This window comes from Orcinus orca, chromosome 6 (assembly GCF_937001465.1).
Source record: "Orcinus orca chromosome 6, mOrcOrc1.1, whole genome shotgun sequence".
Taxonomy (NCBI): domain Eukaryota; kingdom Metazoa; phylum Chordata; class Mammalia; order Artiodactyla; family Delphinidae; genus Orcinus; species Orcinus orca.
Window position 1 is genome coordinate 11379484 of NC_064564.1, and position 24897 is coordinate 11404380.

Consider the following 24897-nt stretch of genomic DNA (forward strand, 5'->3'; position numbering starts at 1 on the left):
CAGGTGGGTGCTTTTAGGGTCTACTCAAATATCCCACAACTCAGCCTGGGGAAAACTTATAACAAGTTCTTTGAATGTGGGAAATTAGGAAACTAAAAGAATAAGATCACCCTTCCAGGCATCATCATCAGGGAGGGAGAACCCAGCTGTGAAGGCTTTGGGACCTTTAATAACAGGTTGTAAGGGCAGAGAAAGCCCCGTGGTCTACCCCAGTGACACACCCTCGCTACAGGGCTGGCCTTACAAGGCCAGCAAGTCATTCCCAATCACAGGCTACACTTGGGCTTGATCAGGAAACAGTGTGACTCACCAGGAGGGGCTATACTGGCTGAATGTGACATTAACCACCCATCATGGCCAACAGTGGTTGAGTGAAGAGAAGTTCCATGGGCAGCAGCAGGGAGAACGCGTGAGCCACTTGGATTCTATCTAGGAATAGGGATGACCTTTCAGGGGAAAGTCCAGTGATGCTTCTGGCCTCCAACCTGTTCAGGGCCACTTTTTTCATCTTAAATGATTGAAAGTCAGGAGGCATCTTTAGGAGCAACATAATGATACAGTCATGTTTTAGAAGTTTTAAATAGTATTAGTAATTCTAATCACTTTATGTCAAAATATGTACAGCTTTGGGCTTCCTTGGTGGCGCAGTGGTTGAGAGTCCACCTGCCGATGCAGGGGACACGGGTTCATGCCCCGGTCCAGGAAGATCCCACATGCCGCGGAGCGGCTGGGCCCGTGAGCCATGGCCGCTGAGCCTGCGCGTCCAGAGCCTGTGCTCCGCAACGGGAGAGGCCACAACAGTGAGGGGCCCGTGTACCGCAAAATAAAAAAAAAATTTTAAAAAAAGTACAGCTTTACTGAGTAGAGATATATAACTAGTCATAATTCGCATCTGGTCAGACACAGGTTTTGGAGAGAAGAGTGGTGTGACCATAATAGAAAGCATTCTGTTTTGACTTGATTGTAAGAGACAACTTTTAGGAGGTCAAAGAGAAGAGATGGAAAAGGGATGTTTAATTCCTGAAAACTTTTCTGTCCTATGTGAGACCGTGAATACTAGCAAAAGGGGGGAAAAAAAAAAAACTAGTAAAAGTCGTGCTCACTTCCGCAGCACATATACTAAAATTGGAATGATACAGAGAAGATTAGTACGGCCCCTGTGCAAGGGTGACACACAAATTCGTAAAGTTCCATGTGCTTTTGGATTGGGAGTTTGGGGTTCGTAGATGCCAACTGTCATATATAGAGTGGATGGACAACAAGGTCCTACTGTATAGCACAGGGAACTATATTCAATATCCTGGGGAAAACCATAATGGAAAAGAATATAAAAAAGAATGTATGTATACGTATAACTGAGTCACTTTGCTGTACAGCAGAAATTAACACAATATTGTAAATCAATTATACTTCAATTAAAATAAATAATAATAAATAAAAGAAAGAGAATAAATAAGAAAACAGTTGATATTGATTACATATTGAAATGAAAACGCTTGGGATATATTGGGCTAAATAAAATATATTAATAAAGTAAAAAAAAAAAAAACTAGTAAAAGTCACTCTGCTAAAGAATGTAATTCACCTAAATCACAGCATTCCATATTCTGAACCTTCTTTAAACACACGGTTTGCAAATAATTAATAACCTGGAAACTGTGACAGATTGTGGATTTTGAAAACAGAAAACCCCTTTTTAAACAAAAAAAAAATTCTTGAGTATTTCTCTATGTACTGTTCATATTATGTTTTCCTATCTATCCTGTCCCTGGTTGACTTGAATTGGGTGGCTAAAGGATTTTTGATTATGTTAGATTTCTGCCCTAAGGTTAATGAGTAATGTTTGTGATCTGAAACAGGTATATCACATTGATAGTGTCAGGAATGCCCCCTGCTGTGCAAAGAAGGTGTCAAAATGCCAATAACCAAGTGTGTGGGGAAGGTGATAGGGACTATATCTGGCTACTTGGTGGGCAGATCATAAACTCTTAATTAAGTGGCACTTGGGCTCGGACAGCATCATAATTCGTCCAAATGTCTTTTCCTCTGCACCACCAAACCCCATCAACTCACAGCCTGCGGCTTTAAACGTTTCCCTGAGCAAATCTCAAGGTATTTCTTTCTGACTCCCCTGTAAATAGGTGGTGAAGAGAGAAGTCTCCTTTGCTTTCAAAAGTCTATATTAAAACTCCAATGCAGCTCCTCCATTTTCATCTTCTTAAAAATTAATTACACCTATGAATTGAATATCTTTAAAAATGACATGCCCTTTAGATGCACTGAATCACAAGCTTGCATTTAAACCTCCGGAAGAAGCTCTGAATCACGACGGCCTTCAGAAGGAGCTCATAGAATTTCTAATCCAGTTACCTTCTTGGCAGCTGCAAAGACTGCCCTGCTTGTCTGGTTTTAAAGTGGATTTAAATATTCTATGTGGCTTTTTTTTTTTTTTTCCAAATTAACTTTCATGATATTTTACAAAAATATTTCCTTCTTTCTCTCGTTCAATATTTATTTAGTGCTTACTACGTGTCAGGCAGAATTTTAGGGTTTGAGTTACTATAGTGAAAAGAACAGATGTGTTTGAAAAGTCTGTTTTTGCAGAATGCACTAATGGATTTTCGCTAGTTTTATGCACGGACTATTTCCGTACCACTGGGATTCAGTGCGATCAGGAGATCACTGTGATCTTTTGTGAGAGGACAGCCATGACAATGAATCGCATTATTCTTGCCCAGCCACTGGGCATAGTGCTTCTTTTTTTGTGTTTTTGTTTTTGCTTTTTGCGGTACGCGGTCTTCTCACTGTTGTGGCCTCTCCCGTTGCGGAGCACAGGCTCAGCGGCCATGGCTCACGGGCCCATCCGCTCCGCAGCATGTGGGATCTTCCCGGACCGGGGCACGAACCCGTGTCCCCTGCATCGGCAGGCGGACTCTCAACCACTGCGCCACCAGGGAAGCCCTGGATGAATGATTTTTGACAGCAGTACCATCTCTTTGAATAGTCTGGTAAAACATACTAGAAATAAATTCAAGCAAGTTCATAAAATTGCCTTAAGAGCTAGAAGAGAGTATAAAGTATAATGCTTTTATTACTGTGTGTGTGAGTTAGAATCCAATAACATTAGTGACTGAAACCACGTAATCAGACAGGTGTATTTGATGAGTGAGTATTTTATTGGGGGGTTTCTGGAGCTTATCAAATAGATTTAGAACCTTTAATAACTTTTTCCACATACATATAATCTGGTATAAAACATGTACAAAATATTCTCTCAGAAAAGTAACTGCCAGTTTGTCTTGTTTCCTATTCTGGATTTTCAGTTTTCACCTGGACTACAATTTCAGAATAGCTATCTTACTGAAAATAAAATTCTGTATCAGTTGAAATCCGTGTATTCACAATATAGAAAGCTGAGATACTGATGCAGTAAAAATGGTGACGTCGTTTTTAAAAACATTGTGGCACATCATTTATTTCCCTATGACAGTTTCTGTCTCTCAGGGGAATGAATCAAAGTTGTGACTTAGTTAACTAAAACAGATTATTAAGTTAGCATAAACTCAATCGGTGGGAAACCTGGCAGCTGGCACACTTATTTATGATGTGTCAAATGTAAAATCATGTTCCTACTTCGAAGTTTTGCTAGCAAGTCACATTGCTAATACCAGGAAGGAAAAAAAAAGTCTCTTCTAAAATATTTGGATGTGAAAATAACTTTACAGTTGTATTTATGAAAAGGTTTCAAGGCTTGTTGTATAAAATATGTTGGTACAGAATTATTTGGCAACCAATTTATAAAATTAAATAATTATACATTGTAACTAAAAAACAAAGCAACTGAGAAAGGGCCATCATTGAATTGTAAGAAACAGATTTTTAGATATTATTTATGAGGCATTTCAAAATGAACAGACTCTTACCCAACTTATTTTACTTATCTATAGTTATTTTTAAATTGTCTCGCTTTTCTTTTTTGCACTTTGTACTTATTCTATTTTTTCATCACTGAATTATGGAAATATTTCTAAACATTACCAGATTAATGAAGCCACGAGGCTTCTTTGTAAAGGTAGATTGTGAAAGTCAATTTTTCTGGTTTAATAACAAAGGAATAATAGAAAATATGAATTCGTGTTGTCTTTGGGTTCATTTAAAGTAGGAGATAAATTTTGTAAAAATGTCTATGTAGTCATAAAAATATTTTATTATACTGTATTATTCTGTTAGATGATATAGATGATATCTATGCCTCAGTTTCATTATACGGTAACATTTACTTTCAATAAAAACATGGACTGATTTTAACTGTTATAACTGGGAATTTAAATTTATAACTTAAAAACACTATAAAATATTTCTATGAATATCATTCCTACACTAAAATATGTATAGGTACTGCAGCTGGGTATAAAAGAAGTAACAAAGAAAAAGTACACATTCAATGTAATTCAATGAGTACTCAGTAAGTCTCTACCATGCACCAAGAACTCATAAGAAAGCACAACATGTGGCACCTGTTATCAAGGAACTTATAATTTGTTAAAAATATAACTTATGCTTCTGTGAATAACATTTATTTATGACAGTACAATGTTTAATGCCATTGAGAGGATGGTGTATTGAAACTTTAGAAAAGAGAACTATAAAGTAAGCTTCAGTGTTTAGGAAAGTCTTCATGGACAAGGAAGGATTCAACCAGAAGGAGTAAGGACATTTTAGGTAGTACAGTGAGCCAAGATGCCAAGACCAGATGAAGAAGAACTTGTTTAGGGAGTTGGTGTGAAGAGCTTTTTGCTTAAATAAGGAAAAGTCTAGGGAAGTAACGGACACTAAGCAGAGGAAGGAAATCAGGTTTTGATGCGATCTGGAGGATTTTAAATACTTTCATAACATGATAATTTCTATAATCTAGACCTAACTAGTTGGTTTCTGTCCCATAAGCCTTGGGAGACACGAAAGGACCTGAGGAATGTAGTGTTTTGGAAAGATTGATCCAACAGTAATATTTGGGATGTTTTAGTGGGAAAGATAACAGAGGCAAGAAGGCTAAAATAATGGAAACAAGTAGTTACTACCAGGACAAAGGTGGAAAGCAGAAGTGGTGAAAAAGAAATGGTTTTTAGAGAGGTGTTTAAGAATATTTACCCTCCAATTCAAAAGATAATTGTTTTTCTAGTCCTCTTATAAAACGTTTCTTTTACTTTCTGCAGCTCTGGTAGACTCCAGATGGCTGAAGATCCTTTGCCACACCTCTCACTAAGAAGAGGTGTTTAATTCTCCACCTCTTGAATTCAGGCTGGTTGTGGTGAGACTTGCTTGAACAATAGAATATCACAAGTAGTATTCAGAGACTTTGAGACTATAGGTCATAAAGGACTTAAGACTTCTGCCCAGGCAGAACCTGGCTGCCGGAGGGGTGGCCGACATGGAGGGAACCAAGGCCTCAAATCAGAGCCCCCGCTGAGCTTTCAGCCATCAGCAGCGCCAGTTTCAGTAGCTGCTTTTTCAGAGTCAGGGGAAGAATGTGGGAGAGGTAAAGTGGGCAGTTTAGGAGCTTCGCTTCACAGGCTGACTCTACTTTTGATGGAGGGCGATTACTTCTGCTTGTATATTTGGTTATTAGTATTTCATATTTCTACCCATCGTATCTGCTACAGACATATTACTTTCATTAACTCATTCAAAACATTTCAGTTTAGTCTTAGAAATTCTTGAGACACATGGCCACAATTTCACTTCCTCTTTCCATAACAGATATTCTAATTATTTCTTACTTTGATTACATAAATTCAATGCCAAAAGCAGATTAGAAGTTGATACAGGTCATCAGAATAGAATATAAGTAATAAAAAATTCACGTCATAAGAATTTCATGTGAAGTATTGTAAACCAAAGACTTTTAATAGCCACCATTCATTGAGCCCCTGTGTTAGACTTTCTCCCTTCAAGCATCACTGAATTCTCTGAAGAATAATTTAAATTGTGATTCTGTTACAATGACAATCTAAAAAAATAGCATGTGCATGTCATGTAGATGACTACGCCATGTCTGAGTTTTCTCATTTGGGGATGCACTTACAATCCCATTTGCACTCAGGGAAGGCCAGATAATGTCACAAAGTGCTGTAGGAATAAAAATTAACAGTATTCTGAATATAGCAAAATGGAGTGAGGATCAAATAATTATAGGATAATTGTTAATTATTTAATAATTATAATTATAGAGTAGACAGCCAAATGGAAAAGTCAACCCTTAACAATTATCAAGCAAAAACCTTATTTTGTGGCTTTAGGTACCATACTTGAGCTATAAATGGACAGATTGGGCAATTCCTGTTTGCCCAATTTGCAACAATTCATTAGCAGTAAGTATAATGATAAATGAAGAGTAAAAATATTTCTGTCTAGGATCCGGAAATAATTGGTTTCCATATCCTTTCCATGTTGATTTCAATTACACTCAATTTCATCCTCACTTCAAGTAAACAATATAATTTTACAGAATTATCAAGAACTACCTTGTTAAAATGGAGAATGATTCTGGGTCGCTACCTTTCATTTTATGATTGTTTTTGTAAGTGACAAATAGAATAGCTATCACTTTATACATTAAATAATGTATCCAGCAAACTGGCTTTTTTAAAGAACTGAGTAACTCCTACATGCTCAAAACAGTAGGAAAAGTTAAGAAAACACATTTTGTTTATTTGTTAAATTGTATGTTGTATAAGTTATTTGTCATATGTAAGTAAAAAATTAGTAATTTTTAAAATTTAGTAACTTTTTTTCCTTATATATTAAGGCTTAGAATTTTTTCTTTTTTTCCTTTTAAAACTCCCATCCTAATGGGGTCAATTCCCTAAACACAGGTTTTATAACCATGGGAAAGTTGCATACTTCATGTAATATGTTTGTTTATGGCTCAATATGTCATTTCAGTTTTTTGTGTCTCTCCTCACACTTATAAAGGTACTAAAAGATGCCTCAGAGTAATCAGCAAATATATGACTTCATATCAACTAAAAGCACTTTACAGAAGAGGAGAGACTGCAAGGCAACAGATTTCCTATAGCAGTACTTTCCTAAGTGTGCTAAGGTAATTAGCCTCAATAGGAGATAATTTTGGTTCACAGGGGTTGCTGTTGCTTTAATCCTTTCTGGGAAATTTGGATTTTCCATTGATAGCAGTTTTAACAGGTCACACTGGAGCCAGAGTGAATTAAAGTGAAGAGCTACACAGTCTAAACAAACATTCCTCCCCATTATCAGAAGCCTGACAACATAATAGCATAAACTATAGTCATGTGGCCACATTGACAAGTAATGCAGGAACAATTAAAAATCAAAGAAATGCTACATTTCTTAAATCAGACTTGAGTTGGGGTAAGCATGTTTAAAATGACCACTTTCCTCCCCTCCCCCAGAAATTTTATCTTCTGTTTTAAATTGAAAAAATTATAACACTGTTTATTTGAATCATTCTTGTGATTAGTCTACCTCTCTGTTTTGTAAAATTAAGGCAGACTGTGGTAATATTGCTATACAATTTCAGGTATTTAAACCTTGAAAATACTACGTGATTTGGCATGCTTATTTTTTAAAAATTTTCTATTTTACCAAAATTGCACAATTAAACAAATTTAGAGCTGTAGTTCCACTACATTTTACATTTTCCCCAACGATGTTGATAGAACATGGTTTGTTTATATTTACTGTGAAACCTTTTAAAATATGTGATGGGTAATGTAGTTTACATGTTAAAAGTGAAATATTTTTCTAAGTATTTCTTTTTTGTTTTTGTAACTAGGAGATTTAAAAATAACTCATAAAATGGATAGACTTATACTTCAGTGGGCTCTAAGTGACAATATTTTGTCAATACTTTTGGTGTTCTAATATTACTTTATTACTTTTAGATGAGAATTTTAGAGACACTAAAAATTTATCGAAATGCTTTTGCCTACAGAATGTTTGTGTTATAAAGCAGCAACAGATTTTTTTGTTGTTAAGGGAGATTGTATTAACTGTATTTCAAAAATCTTTTACTAGACTTTCTCTGTGTGTGTGTGCATGTGTGTGTGTGTGAGATATTCATCCGCACAGGAGGAACTTACCTGCACGTGCTTTGAGCTTCATGACCACACAGCCTTCCCTTTCTAAGACCCTCGGTTTCAAATATTCTGTTTCCGTCAGTATATTCAGATTTGCCCAAACTTATTATTTTTGCTCAGAAAAGGAAATAAATCAATTACCACAATATTAAAACATCCTCAAGTGAGGCTTTATTGTTTCTTCTGCAGAAAATTCTTCAAGCAGTGGTCTGGCAAACAACTCACTTTACCCTTGATTTTATCCTGGTTTGGTGTCTCTGAAGAACAACTGACTATTGTTCTGAATTCAGGGTTTGGGGTCAAGTGATAAGTGAGCAGGAAATACCAAGGTGCACCAAAATGAATGACAGAAGGAATTCAAGTCATCTTATTTTTTAAATACCTACTGTATGCTTAAAACTGTGCAAGGTACTGTATGGGATAAAGAGAAATATCCAGCTCTGTCTTCAGAGAACAGACAAGTAGTGGGGAGACAAGCCACGGGAAAGTAATTACTATAGGAAAGCTATAGGCACAGTGTGAAAATGTTAGAAGAAAAAGTGCTAAGAAAACAACAAAGGAGATACAAGGGCTTGAAAATATCCCCAGTTCAGTGATTCCCAAGCCAGGCCACATGTGAGAAACACCAAGGAAGACCTTGATAAAAAATCAAGTACATTAGTACTTTCCTGGATCCACTAAATGAGAATTTCAGAGGTGAGGGGAAGGTGTAGAAACTAGTAATGCATATTTTAAAAAAATCTCTCCTGATAATTTTGAAGCACAGTTAGATTTGCAAACACTGTTCTGGTGTAGGAGGTGAGGAAATTTTGTGTAACTGTGTTTAGCCCTCCTAACTGTTTTCTGTTTGAGGCTCGTTCACATGGAACGGACTCTTCCAAACTAACTTCCATTGGCAAAATTCCGAACACCCCCTAAGCAGCCCCATGAAGCTCCCATCACTTCCTTTCTTCAGATAACATGTATAATGTTGTACAGATATTGGTTGACATATGCTTCCATTTTTTAATGCATCCTTAGCAATTTGTTCATGATTTTTATCTCGAGGAAACTATCATTTAAGGTCATTGTGAGAATTTTTTCTTGTACTTAAAAGAATGTATATAAATGCACGCATATACAAATCTCCATATCATAGTTGATCATACATCTCTTCACATTTATACATTTTCCCATATCAGCCTAGTCTTGTATTTTGTCTATGGTGGTTGTGAATGGCTTACTGATAGAAAACTTTGGAAGGTATTAGCACAGTACTCTTCACAAGCATGCTGATAAAGTTTCAGTATCAACATTGCCCCCCAACTCCAGACCCTTCCCCCCCACTGCCCCAAAGCAATCCTAGCTATAAATGATTTCTGGTAATTTATACTTGTTAAGCTTTAAGGCTATTTCAACCAGATTCTTAGAAATGTTAATGATCTGGGAGAGCAATTCCCGACATTAAGCTCAATATCTCCAGGAGAGTGGGAGGTGGGAACACAATGATTAGAGAGAGGACAACAAACAGAAGGGGACCCAGGAATTTAGAAGAATGGGATCAGTGGGTTATGCATCCTTCTCCCCCCACTTAACAGTTTGTAGACCTAACTTTTTTTTTTTTTTTTTTGCGGTACGCGGGCCTCTCACTGCTGTGGCCTCTCCCGTTGCGGAGCACAGGCTCCGGACGCACAGGCTCAGCGGCCATGGCTCACGGGCCCAGCCGCTCGGCAGCATGTGGGATCTTCCCGGACCGGGACACGAACCTGCGTCCCCTGCATCGGCAGGCGGACTCCCAACCACTGCGCCACCAGGGAAGCCCTAGACCTAACTTTTGAATTCTGGTTCTCTCATCAAATCTGTCATTTTACTCAGAGTTTATTCTCTTCCATCAAAATATTTGTTAAAGTGGAAAGTTCATTTTATTTTAATTTGGTCAGAATATACTAATTCCACTAAACTGAGTAAACTTGTATAAGTAGTAATAAAGCAAGGAAGCAAAGTTTTCAGGAAAATGTAAGTATCAGATATTTTTTCATTAATACGTACATATGGCCAACGCCCAATGCCAGTTCATGGAAAATGACAATATTTCATATCTTTGAGGCCATTAGAGAAACGGATATAAAAGGATATAAAATATTTCCGACAGTATCACTGAGTTCAACCAGCTGGATTGCAGTGAGAGAGAGAAACTTTAACCAAGAGTTCCCTGTGGGAAATAATAAATGTATCTCCTTCTTGGGTTAAAAACAATAACAACAGCAGCAATAATCCTATGAGGCAGATGACGGGGGAGGGAGGAACAGACTGGCACTGCGGCCTCTGTGCTCCTTCTGTTGAGAACCTTGTGCCGAGGCTATTACATCCTTCCTGGCAAAAAGAACTCAAGTTTACTCACATCGTGCTTCCAGACCATACAGATTTCTGACCCAAGACAACTCTATTCCTGGCCCATAACAAATTAAAAATACCTCTGGATCAAGGTGCAGGAAAAAAGTACCCGAGATGCAATGGATACCACATTCTGTAAAAGTTCTCCAACAAAGGAAGGTGCCAATGGAAAGCTGGAACTTTAAAATAGTTCAAAAGGTACATTGAGTGTTGCTAGAATATGCAGTACAGCTCTTAGTTTCTGAGGGTCACCCCTGGAGTAATGACGTTGACAACCAAGGAAATAGGAGTCCATGCTCATCTGATTTTACTTTAGCAGTTATTTCAGGTTTTACCCTAAATACTACGTGGACAGAAAAAAAATGTTACTTTATGTATTGACTGACTTTGTAAGTTTCTTCTGGTGTTTTTTTGGGTGTTTTTGTTTTTGCTTTAGCCCATCGTGAGAAACTTCCCCAGAAAATGTTGACCAGCTCAGGAAAAGTATTTACAGATTTAATAATCATTCAACAAACTTTCAACCAACAAGTATTTACTGGGCATTGGCTACATCCAACCCTGGCTGAAGGATTCTAACATACTGTAATGTCACCTAGAGGGGTGGGATAGGGAGAGTGGGAGGGAGACACAAGAGGGAGGGGATATGGGGATGTATGTATACATATAGCTGATTCACTTTGTTATACGGCAGAAACTAACACAACAATGTAAAGCAATTATACTTTAATAAAGATGTTAAAAAAAAAACTCTACTGGGATTTTGATTGAGGAAAAAAATAAAAATAAAGTACTGTAATGTAAATTTAGAAGACATGGGCCCTGTCCTCAAGGAGTTTACAGTCCCACCAAGAAGATATATGACATGAAAAAGAATACTGTATATGAGGTACTTAGAATAATCAACATCATAAAGACAGAAAATATAAAGGTGGTTTTTGGGGACTGGTGGCAGGCTGCAGTGGGGGACAGAATGGGAAGTTATTGTTTAGCAGGTATAGCGCTTACTATTTTACCTAATGATGTCTTAGGTCTTCATACCAAATTAGAACCAGTTGATTTAAATCCCAATATGTTGTCCAAATCAGGCAAGTTTCATAATACTTTAAGTTTTGCTATTAATAAGTGAAGTAAAAATGCACAGTAAAGCTTTATTTACTGTGGACAGAACAGCTACCAAGAAGCCCTTTGGACAGGATATTTTCAACTTCATTCGAGCATGTACTGTACATATTACATAAATTGCCTGAGGGGTAGTGTGAGTCGGCTGCTACCTGCCTGCTGTGTTTTGGGGGCACCATAGATAACAGCCCTCAACAGCTGGTGTTGGTGACACAAGAAGCACCTGAACCCCATTTAGCTTGAACCTCCCCTCTCACTGCTTTTGTCCTGAAGCCAGTCACTTAGCAGTCTCTTAGTGCCTATTCCCTTAGCAGAAAATGGAGATGATAACTTCCCTCATTCATAGAGATAGTGGTGAGAGATTTAAAAAAGGGGATAATATGTCTAAAAATGAGTTTTATTTTTAATCATTTGGTTTAATTTGGAGCTCACTGAGATTCATTTACTATGTGCAAGGCTCTGTGCTAAATGCTTTATTTTTTTGAATTCTATTTTATTTATTTTTTTATACAGCAGGTTCTTATTAGTTATCCATTTTATACTGTGCTAAGTGCTTTGATGGGTGTTATGCCCTTCATAGTCAAGGTCGTCTTGTGCATAAATGTCGTAATCCTTCCTAAGATATGAGAAAACTGGGACCTAAAAAAGTTAGGTGAAATGTGTGCTAAGGTCACACTCGAGTCAGTGGAAGTGTTAAAATGTAGGTTTTTCTGAAGCCACGGAATGCACTCTTAACCAATATGCCATGTTGCCATCGTTTTGGTGCTCAAGAAGCAATTGATTTCTAAAGTATTCGTTATAAATTCATCTCTGAAATTCCTACACATACTCTTAGTCATTCAACATTGTGGTGTCTCTAGATTATCACTGTTGGTGTCTGTGCTCAGAGGGGGAAGAGAACAGGGCTGGCCTCCTAGCCTTCTCCTGTTACGAGATTAGCATATTAAATTGTATGATTTTCATATCAGAAGAAACAGGAAATGTGGTACTGAAGGGATGAAGTGTGTGACCTAAGTGCCCACAAAGAAGAGATGGATAAAACAGTTGGCCCCATAAGCCCCGGAGACAGGCTCCAAGCACCGTCCAGTAGATGAGGGAGCAGGCCTGGGCGGTGGTCTTAGACTTCGAGAGAACTCTCCTCCGTAATTGAATGCAAAGTAGGTACATGAAGACGATCGACAGATGTGGAAAGGAGGTGAATTTAAAGTGGCCACAAACATTTCCCCTAGTTGACCCTGTGTTGCCTGTTGACGCCCAGCCCTGACTTTGTTATTAATTGGGTAGGGTCAATTACAAAGATGGGAAACGTAGCAAACAGCTGTATCACTTCCTTGGATTAGACTGAAACTATTCAAAATAAGTTTTGATTAAAAAACCCCTGTATACCAAGTTATACAAAAGTAAGGTCACGCAGTCATAGAAAATTGGCTTGTGCATAAAAAGGAGAGCTGTGGTATGCTATTTGTGTACGCTTGATAAATACTTGTATTTTGAGATCATTGCAACCATAAAGGGATTCTAGCAGAGTGATTCATATGAAGTAGGTTAAGTAATAAAGTCACTACCATTAAAACTTGAATGAGTCTCTCTCTAGAAATTCCTAATGTGGGGCGTAATTTTGATCTGACACTGACCATAAATGATTTCCATTAAACAGTGAACCCCTTGAGAGAAAAGAATTTCTTTTTGTTTTTTTTTTTATTTTTTTAACATCTTTATTGGAGTACAATTGCTTTACAATGGTGTGTTAGTTTCTGCTGTATAACAAAGTGAATCAGCTATACGTATACATATATCCTCATATCCTCTCCCTCTTGCATCTCCCTCTTTTTGGTTTTGTACAATACTTAGTGCACTTAGAGAGTTTAGTTTTTTTAAAAAGCATTCGTTAGGCTAATGAAAAATTATTTTTAAAAGGTATGTCTAACAGACATCTCCAGTGTACCATGGCCCAAGTTATATTCTTGATCTTCTTGCCAAACCTGTTCCTCCCGTACTTGGCCACGTCTCAGCAACAGGCAACTCCTTTCTACCTGAACTCAGGTTCCGCACTTTGGAGTCATCCTCTCCCCTCTCACATCCACATCCGATCCCTCAGCACTTCTATGAGCTCCTATTAGGGTGGAGGCTAAACTACCCTAATAAGGAGACTGCAAAATAGAGGCTTAAGGACCTTAGAAGTTAGTTCTTTGTCGCGTAAAAGTGCAAGAAATACAGTAATTATGATCAGGGCTCTGGGGCAGTGGCAGATCTGCCTTCCTCAAACATCCCAAGGTTCCCAGTCACCACCATTTCCAGAAAGAATGGAGAAAAGATGAGAAGCAAATGTGGGGCAACCGTCTCTAGGAGGATGGCTAGGAGCTGGCACGGAGCACTTCCACTTCCCATCCACTGGTGACAGCCTCATCATGTGGACGCTCTTGGCTGCAAAGGAAGCTTGGAGATGTGGTTTCTAGTTGGGTACCATCTGCCCAGAAAGAAGGAGGGAACAGGTGTGGGAAGACAGCCAGTGATGTCTGCCACGAGTTTATATTTCCAAAATAAATTCATCTCCAGTTATCTGTCATCTCCCCTACTACACCACCTCTGCACTACTTGCTGGTCCCACCATCAACGACCCCATCAAACTGGAGTTACTGTTTCTGCTCTTGCTTCTCTAAATCCATTCACATCGCAGTCTGTGGTGGTGGTCAAACTCACATCAAACCGTGGCGTTTTTCTGCCCTCAACCCTGCAATTACTTCCCATCTCACTGTGAGTAAAGCACATGGGCTGGCCCTGCTATTTCCTGAGCTCAACTCCTACCCACAGAGTGGACCATCTGGCTCCCACATGGCCTGCAGGTTCCCCCCCCCGCCCCCAGGGGACTGGGGTCCCTCAGCCCAGTGCTTCTTCCTCCAGTGCCCCAAAGTCTCCCTCTCACCTTCATCTGGATTCAAATGCAGCTCCTGGCAACACCTCGACAGCCCATCCCGTGTAAAACTGCAACTCTTCTGTCACCTGACACTCCCTATCCTTCTTCCTGTCTTATTTTTATCTTCAGCATCTTCTAACGTATCCCATATTTTACTCATTCATCTTGTTTTCTCTCCCCACCCACCCTTACCTCCCCAACTCCAGAAGGTAAGCTCAGGACAGTAGATGTCTTCGTCTGTTTTGTTCTCTGTATCGTATATGCGCCCTGACCCATACTAAATGCTCAGTAAATTCCTTGGAGTGAATCACAGGGAAAAAATATACAGCCTCAGGCATCCGCCTGCCCATTGAAAGTACTGCCTTCTTGTAACTACTAAGCAGGATATAAGGAAGCAATCTTATAATAAGAATTGATGTTGTGAGGCTCTATGACTAGGAACTAAATGTTGAATGAGCTATGGAAGGAAACAGAGGCTTGAAATTGGGAGATTTTATGTTTACGGCCATTCTGAGACTAAACTGTTCATGAAATGAAACAACTAATTTCCACTGTTTGCCTCAGTTTTCTCAGTTCAGTAAGACATAAATATCTACTTTAGGCTTATAGGGATTTGGAAATGTAAATACGTGAAAAAGGCGATGCACTATCTCAAAAGTATTTGCATATAATTTAAGTTTACAACTTTTATTAAAGGAAAAGAGTACCAAAGAATTTGCTAATTTCAGTTTATCTTGGTAATGTGTACAGAACAGTCCTTTTCTATTTTGTGTTTCAGTCTCTATCCCAAAGTTGTACTGAATCCCAAAGATGCCTTGAATATGTTTAATAAAATAGCCATAGTAATAGTTACTGAGAACGTCTGTATGTAACTTGAATATTTTTACATATTATATTAAATCCTTATAAAAGCCCTATGACGTAGATTCTAACAGGTCAAATATAATTTGATCATTTAAAAATACTTCAATTTTGACAATAAAACCCAATTAGCAACAAAAAAATGTGTAAATACATTAAAAAATGAAATTGAGTTATTTGTAGTGAGGTGGATGGACCTAGAGTCTGTCATACAGAGTGAAGTTAAGTCAGAAAGAGAAAAACAAATACCGTATGCTAACACATATATATAGGATCTAAAAAAAAGAAATGGTACTGATGAACCTAGTGGCAGGGCAGGAATAAGGACGCAGACACAGAGAATGGACTTGAGGACACAGGGGAGGGGTGGGGAGGGGGAAGCTGGGGCAAAGTGAGAGTAGCATCGACATATATACACACTACCGAATGTAAAATAGATAGCTAGTGGGAAGCAGCCACATAGCACAGGGAGATCAGCTCGTTGCTTTGTGACGACCCAGAGGGGAGGGATAGGGAGGGTGGGAGGGAGGCTCAAGAGGGAGGGGATATGGGGACATGTGTATGCATATGGCTGATTCACTTTGTTGTACAACAGAAACTAACACAGCATTGTGAACCAATTATACTCCAATAAAGATGTATAAAAAAAATCAATCAATAATAATAATAAATAAAATGAAATAAATCTATTTTTCTGAGATGAGTATTTACTTACATGGACTGCTCCTTCACTTTTCTTCCACAATTGGTTATTTTCTCAAGTTCAACCAACGAAGAATGTCTAGATAGATTTAAAATGTAAAAAGCAATAGCCTTCAAAATAATTTCCTCTTTTATACTCTGATAAAGATGCAGTGCCTAGCAAAGGTCACGCATTCAAATCTCATTGCTCCGGTTTTCTTTCCTAAATTAGAAAGAAAAAAAGAACATGATTTTTTCCCTACATATTAACTACACATGACCCCATAAAAACAAGTTTTTTATATTTATAAAAGTGACAAACTTAGAAAAAGAAGTAAATCATGAATATAACGACATAGTTTGGAATTATCAAGGCAACAACCCAGATTCCTGCTAATTTCGTTTCAGAAGATGATAATAATGCTTTTTTATCTCAAACTTGGCTCAAGCTTTCGGAAAAAATATTTCCCCAGGAAATTTGAACCCAGCTGAAGCAATTGATTTTTACTGACTGTATCCAGGATCCTCATTTCTGAAGTTTGGTTACTCCCATGATCGCTCAGTCACACGTATACAAACGGTTATTCAGAATTGAATGGACAACTTTGACAGAGTTAATATCTCTGCTGGCCTTTCACAAAACACCCTTGTTACTCCAGAAGATGGACAAGAACGAGAATAGACATCCCCAGTTTCCTAGCCACAGCATTTTATACAATCAGAAACAGCGCTGGAGTAGCCACTGTTAAGACACCATGGAGGGGGCACAAATTTCAGAGAGAACATCGTACAAATCTTCAGGGAATAGAATTCATCACATTCTAAAAAAAATCTTTAAAAAAAAAATCACATCTCAGACCTTTCTTTATTTTCAGGACAAGGCTGAACAGACTCACGAAACTTGTTATTTCTTCAAAATTCTCAACAGTGGTAGCCATGGTGAAATTCTTGACAGCATTACTCTTAACACAAACAACAGATAACTTCAAATTCATTGAAATAAAAATGAAAAAGGCTTCTGGATGTTAAAAAAAATACTGGCTTTTTGCAAACCTTCTACTTCGATAATTTTACGTTGGTTATGGAAGTTTTAGTATCACCATGACTTTCGTTAAGTTTTATAATGGTAGCTAAGATAAGTACAGCTAAAAAATTTCCAGAGTGTTCTTGGGTTGAAAGGGTCACTTCCTTAATAGATTGAGGCTATGTCAAATCTACTTTAAAATGAGACAGCACATATAAAAATACTTTGAAAAGTTAAAAGCATCATATAAATGCAGGACCTTTCATAGATCGAGGCCCTGTTTTGGAAGCACTTAACTATAATTACAAATGTTGATAAATGAAAAAATAGGGCACCCAAAATGCTTTCAATGCCTTTCCCCCCCAGTGCAAATGCACTTACCGACGAGGAGAAATCTATGTCATACATTAACCTGGCAAGACCATTTAAATACCAAACATGTAACTAATATTCAAATCTGAGGTCTCCTTTGAGCTAAGCCCCAAAATGTATGATCCCTCTTTCTGTTAGCCCTGTATAAATGTATGTTTGTTATAACAATATTTTGAATTATGGTAGTCTAATGAACATAATTATAAAAATTATTTGTCTTTTAAAAAATGATTCACTCTTCCAAAGCTGTAAAACTAATACATTTCTTTGAGACTGTTGTTCTCCTCAAAGGGTTGGGATGGTTATGTTTACTTCTTCACTTTTGTAGGAAAAATAATGTACAATAATTTAGTGTAGGGGTAGCATTAAGAATTAACTTCAGGGACCTCCCTGGCGGTCCAGTGGTTAAGACTCTGCACTTCCACTGCCGGGGGTGCAGGTTCAATCCCTGGTGGGGGAACTATAAGATCCCAGCTCCCACATGCCATGTGATGCGGCCAAAAAAAAAAAAGAATTATTAACTTCATACAAAAAAAATTACTCCTTCCTTAGGCTCTGCCTTATAAAGCTGTGAGGTAGCCCTAGCTCCCTCTACTGGCTGAATCATCATCCCATTTTTCTGAGTTCTGTTGACCCAAGACTGACACTCTCCCCCCAGAAACCAGGAGGAAAACCAAGGAGAGCTCTTCTGGCCATGTGCTGGCCTTTCAGAAGCAGCCCTGAGCCAAACAAGCCTGGGAATTTTCTTTCCATCTTTAGGGGAAAAAAGTGATTATCACGAATAAAGAGCCCTCAGTGGAAGAAAGGGAAGTATTTTCCTTAAAAATTAAAAAAAAAAAAAAAGGACGAAGGCGATTTTTGAAGATGAAAGTACAGATGCACAGTGCTCTGTATGTATAGAGTATGACTTGTCCCAGGATAAATAAAAAGAGACGAAGCAATTTGGAAAATACAGTCACATCAAATCTCGTGGCTGCAATGTATGAATGTTAAAAATCTAATATTTACCTTCTTGATAAATGTCTCATTAGGGCCCTCCTACTAGACAGGGCAGAACTGGATTTGGGGTATTTTAAGTGGCATTACACATTTTCTTTAAGTTCAGAGGGTTAAACAGGTAAGTGGTTTCACATGTAGGTCCTTCCTAAAAAAATGAGGACAAAAAATGATGAGCTAGCCACTTTTTTTAGAGGTGGAAAAAAACGAGTCAGAATACACAATCTCTGGAGACCCAGCTCTGCAGTAAGTGGAACCTTCTGACGGTGGAGGCCAGCAAGGCAGCAGCTGGCTTCTGTCACCCTGACTGGGGCGGCCTTGTTAGTGTAGCGTGACCCCTGGAGGGCTCACACAGATAATACCGGCACCTCACCCCACCCTAATCTCCCACCCGTCTGAGCAATTCAACAGCAGATAGGGGCAGTGAGGCCATATTATTCCAAACAACATTTAGCTGAATGGTAGCTGAAGATTGTGACAGCAAAAGACAAATTCTCCCGGTCAAATACTTTCATTCCCAGAAAAGTTTCCTGTTTTAGTACTTTTAAGGCACAAAAATGTCATTAAAATGAAACCAAAATGGAAATCCCACAGCACCCTGAGTTGAACCTAGGAGGACTTTTTTTTTTTAATTGCATAGTTGTTTTACACTGTTGTGTTAGTTTCTGCTGTACAGCAAGGTGAATCAGCTATATGTATACATCTATCCCCTCTTTTTTGGCTTTCCATCCCATTTAGGTCACCACAGAGCACTGAGTAGAGTTCCCTGTGCTATACAGTAGGTTCTCAGTAGTTGTCTATTTTATACATAGTAGTGTATATATGTCAGTTCCCATCTTCCAATTCATCCCACACCCACCCCGCACAGGAAGACTTTTAAATCTCAAACAGAATTTGGGGAGCTTCCTCTGCTATAAGGGGCAATGATAAACACCACCAGCTATCCAGATAAAGACTAAATCATTCCTTCATGTATTGGCATATTTTGTGGACATAATGCCATAGCTCCAGATATATGCAGATAGCCTGTTTTTACAATATGCATCTGAATTCTTGGTGGCCTGAAGCCGTTCTTCCTGGAATGAGACAGTTATGAGCACATAACCTGGGTCAAAACTCTGAAGGCCAATGACATAGTACTGCTTCATTATACAACAGACCCTACATTTAGGTATCATCAAATGTGTTTTCTCACAGCACAAATGAGCAAAAGAAAAAACTTTCCTGAATTCTTACAGCTAATTTTTAGGGCTAGAACTGTACCCTGACATTATTTCATATTTCAAAGTGGGAACCTAAGCAAATTGATACTTGATGTATATAAGGAGAATTAAGAGCAGTGCCTCTGGTTGCTTTTTCTACTTCTGTAGCTTTTCCTTTCAAAATATACAGCACCAGGATTTTGCTGTGATGTTCTAATAATCCAATTTGGGTTTTAAATTCTGGCAATGGGACTTATGGGAAAAAAAAATAAACTCTCTCTCCGGTAATCTGCAATGCCTGGTGCTTTCAAATAAGATCAGACAGTGATCGGAGATGATGTTTTCCTGTGACAGGGCTCTGTGTTTTGGGAAAGACTGATTATTCTTTTCATTTTGCGTGCACCAAACATGACCTGGCTTATATGCTATAGTTTGACTGAGTGCTATACCCAGGGTCTCTCACACCTTTGAGGTTCACAATAGCTATTAATTATGAAGGATGCTAATCATTTTTTTAAAATCTCTTTTCAGAAAAATATGCATTCTACACACTTCAGAGGAGGTTAATATATCAATAAAGAGCTGTTTTCTATATCATTCTTTTAAACAATATTGACAGACTTGTTTAATGATAAGGATTATATTTCCTTTATTGAATAACATAGCTTTGAAATTCATAATTCATCTGAGAAAAATATATTTCTTTCATGTCAGTGGAAATTGATTCATTAGATGTTGTTATCTTGGTCAAAGAAAGTAAGCTCATTCTGTGTGGGGGTGTGTGTATAAAGGAGGGAGACGTTGGTGAGCAGTGGAGGTGGTTATTCACTCTTGTACACCAAAGTAATTCATTTGTTGAATCTGCCCATAAGTCTCAATAGATTATGAAACAGAAATGAATGAATCCATTCTCATTAGAACAGTTTCACCAGTTTATTAAGAGCTATGTCTTTGTGTTCTTTTTGTCACAAAGACAAAGGGAGAATTTATTAATGATAAACATGCACACTATTTCAACCTAATGAGAAGCATGTCACTTTACAACTGGAACTTGGTCATTTTCAAGTCAATCCCTTTATTTTACTATTTTGGAAACAGAATCAAGAAGATGAAATAATTCTTTTAAATTCACCTAATTGGTTGTCAGGGGAGTTCATAATCAAACCAAGACTGCTGAATGAGTCTGTTTGCAGTACCCACTTCCACCTGTTGTACTGGACAATTTTTAAGCTATTCATTATTCATTATAAGTCTGTTAGTAAATAAATGTAGAAGTAGAAGTATGAACATCCTTCTATTATTAAAATGTATCCCAATAGGATTATAGGAAGAGCCAGATTAAAAAATAGGCAAATCAGGCAATCTATATAAATCACTGCAATAAATCAGAACTATGATGCCAGGAAACTAGGGTTTCTGCAGAACACTTTGTACACAACTGATAAACTGCAACTTGGTTTGCTCTTGGTGAAAATAAAAGCATTCCTCACCCACACTAGCCTATCTCTGAGTATTTCATTTTGGCTGTGATTCACAAGTTGGCAGGAAGTGCCAGGGACAGTTAGCTAAAGTTCATACACAAGTAATACAAGGCTTTACTGGAACAGTGATTTATTTTATTATTGAAATAATTGTTTAAATTTTAAATTGTTTAACATACTTCCTGAGAAATTGTCTATCCTAGAACATTGAAAATGCAAACTGAAGAATGAAAAATGCAGATAAATGAGAAGATTTTAAAGACATGAAATCCAGGAGAAAACAAATATTTACATTATTTGTAACAAAACTTCATAATTCTATCTATGCACAATATAGCTTCCTGTAGTTAGTGATGGAGAAATTTAGATAAAAGACAAATTCCAGACTCTTAAAATGTTATCTTTTTAAAGGATAAGAAAATCCCATTTATGATAGCAGCAGCATCAAAAAATGCTTAGAAATAAATTTAACAAGAAATAGTCTAATCCTACATAAAGAAAACTATAAAATACAACTGAAAGCAAAGTATTCTTGAAAATATGAAAGATATTCCTTGCTCTAGGATTGGTTGTCTCAGTATTAATATGCTACACCTTGGTTAGTTAATTTATAAATTTAATGTGACCCTAATGAAAATACCAGTGGCCTTTTGTAATAACAGTGTTAGATGAATTCGTACTTAAGTTCACACGAAACAATATGAAAGACTAGCTAAAGAAACACTGAAAGAAAGAGGGAGAACTAACGATAAGAGAACCTACTACAAAGCATCTATAATTTAAAAAGTATGATATTGGCATGTGAATAGATAGATAACCAATGGAATAGAATGGAAAATCAAGAAATAACTGTGCTGTGTACAGAAATCCAGTGAATGGTGCAGGTGGTTCTGTAATCACTGGGACAAAGGCTTTTGTTTTGTTTTATTTTTAATAAATATGGTGGGATAACTGGATAGCCATTTGAGAAAAGATAAAATTAGATCCATTTCGTGCATTATATACAAGAATAAAAAAATTTATCAGAGATCTGGAAGTAAACATGACATACAGTGACCAGAAGAGAATGTGGGTAAATTCTTCTCTAATCTGACTGAAAGGAAAGACCTCACTATGATCAAGACTCCGGGTACCACAAAACAGAATGATAAGATGGACTACATAAAATTAAAAATTGTATAGCAAAAAACCCCCCAAAACAAAGAAACAAAACCCAAACGCCAGGGAGACCCCACAACCCCACCCATTAGCAGAGAGGCTGCCTAAAATCATAATAAGGTCACAGATACCCCAAAACACACCACCAAATGCGGTCCTGCTCACCAGAAAGACAAGATCCAGCCTCATCCACCAGAACACAGGCACTAGTCCCCTCCACCAGGAAGCCTACACAACCCACTGAGCCAAACTTACCCACTGGGGGCAGACACCAAAAACAACGGGAACTACGAACCTGCAGCCCGCAAAAAGGAGACCCCAAACACAGTAAGTTAAGCAAAATGAGAAGACAGAGAAAGACAGAGCAGATGAAGGAGCAAGGTAATAATCCACCCGACCAAACATATGAAGAGGAAATAGTCTACCTGAAAAAGAATTCAGAATAATGATAGTAAAGATGATCCAAAATCTTGGAAATACAATGGAGAAAGTACAAGAAACTTTTAACAAGGACCTAGAAGAACTAAAGAGCAAACAAACAATGATGAACAACATAATAAATGAAATTAAAAATTCTCTAGAAGGAAACAATAGCAGAATAACTGAGGCAGAAGAACAGATAAGTGACCTGGAAGATAAAGTAGTGGAAATAACTACTGCAGAGCAGAATACAGAAAAAAGAATGAAAAGAATTGAGGACAGTCTCAGAGACCTCTGAGACAACATTAAACATACCAACATTTGACTTGTAGCGGTCCCAGAAGAAGAAGAGATAAAGAAAGGGACTAAGAAAATATTTGAAGAGATTATAGTTGAAACTTCCCTAATATGGGAAAGGAAATAGTTAATCAAGTCCAGGAAGTGCAAAGAGTCCCATACAGGATAAACCCAAGGAGAAACACGCCAAGACACATATTAATCAAACTATCAAAAATTAAATACAAAAAAAAAACATTAAAAGCAGCAAGGGAAAAACAACAAATAACATACAAGGGAATCCCCATGATCTTCTGCTGATCTTTCAGCAGAAACTCTGCAAGCCAGAAAGGACTGGCAGGACATATTTAAAGTGATGAAAGGGAAAAACCTACAACCAAGATTACTCTGCCCAGCAGGGATCTCATTCGGATTCGGTGGAGAAATTAAAACCTTTACAGACAAGCAGAAGCTAAGATAATTCAGCATCACAAAACCAGCTTTACAACAAATGCTAAATGAATGTCTCTAGGCAGAAAACACAAGAGAAAGAAAAGACCTACAATAACAAACCCAAAACAATTAAGAAAATGGTAATAGGAATACACATATCGATAATTACCTTAAATGTAAATGGACTAAATGTCCCAACCAAAAGATATAGACTGGCTGAATGGATACAAAAACAAGACCCATATATATGCTGTCTACAACAGACCCACTTCAGACCTAGGGACACATGCAGACTGAAAGTGAGGGGATGGAAAAAGATATTCCATGCAAATGGAAATCAAAAGAAAGCTGGAGTAGCAATTCTCGTATCAGACAAAATAGGCTTTAAAATAAGGACTATTACAAGAGATGAAGAAGGACACTACATAATGATCAAGGGATCAATCCAAGAGAAGATATAACAATTGTAAATATTTATGCACCAACATAGGAGCACCATAGGATACACAAGGAAAATTGTAACAGCCATAAAAGGGGAAATTGACAAGTAACACAATCATAGTAGGGGACTTTAACACCCCACTTTCACCAGTGAACAGATCATCCAAATGAAAATAAATAAGGAAACACAAGCTTTAAATGATATATTAACAAGATGGGCTTAACTGATATTTATAGGACATTCCATGCAAAAACAACAGAATACACTTTCTTCTCAAGTGTTCATGGAACATTCTCCAGGATTAATCATATCTTGGGTCATAAATCAAGCCTTGGTAAATTTAAGGCAATTGAAATCGTATCAAGTATCTTTTCTGACCACCACGCTATGAGACTAGATATCAATTACAGGAAAAAATCTGTAAAAAATAGAAACACATGGAGGCTAAACAATACGCTACTAAATAACCAAGAGATCACTAAAGAAATCAAAGAGGAAATCAAAAAATACCTAGAAACCAATGACAATGAAAACACGACGACCCAAAACCTATGGGATGCAGCAAAAACAGCTCTAAGAGGGAAATTTATAGCAATACAATCCTACCTCAAGAAACAGGAAACAGGTCAAATGAACAACCTAACCTTACACCTAAAGCAGTTAGAGAAAGAAGAACAAAAACACCCCAAAGTTAACAGAAGGAAGGAAATCATAAAGGTCTGTTCATAAATAAATGAAAAAGAAATGAAGGAAACAATAGCAAACATCAATAACACTAAAAGCTGGTTCTTTGAGATGATAAACAAAATTGATAAACCATTAGCCAGACTCATCAAGCAAAAAAGGGAAAAGACTCAGATCAATAGAATTAGAAACAAAAAAGGAGAAGTAACAACTGACACTGCAGAAACACAAAGGATCATGAGAGATTACTACAAGCAACTATATGCCAATAAAATGGACAAGCTGGTAGAAATGGACAAATTCTTAGAAAAGCATGACCTTCTGAGA

General features: G+C 37.5%; 1 non-coding gene across 1 annotated transcript; it reads left to right on the plus strand.

Annotated features, from left to right (window-relative positions):
* Window positions 1-1095: 1095 nt before the first annotated feature.
* On the plus strand, window positions 1096-1202 carry LOC117196169 (U6 spliceosomal RNA). Its single transcript, XR_004476252.1, has one exon. It is a non-coding gene; the product is annotated as a U6 spliceosomal RNA (small nuclear RNA).
* Window positions 1203-24897: the final 23695 nt, after the last annotated feature.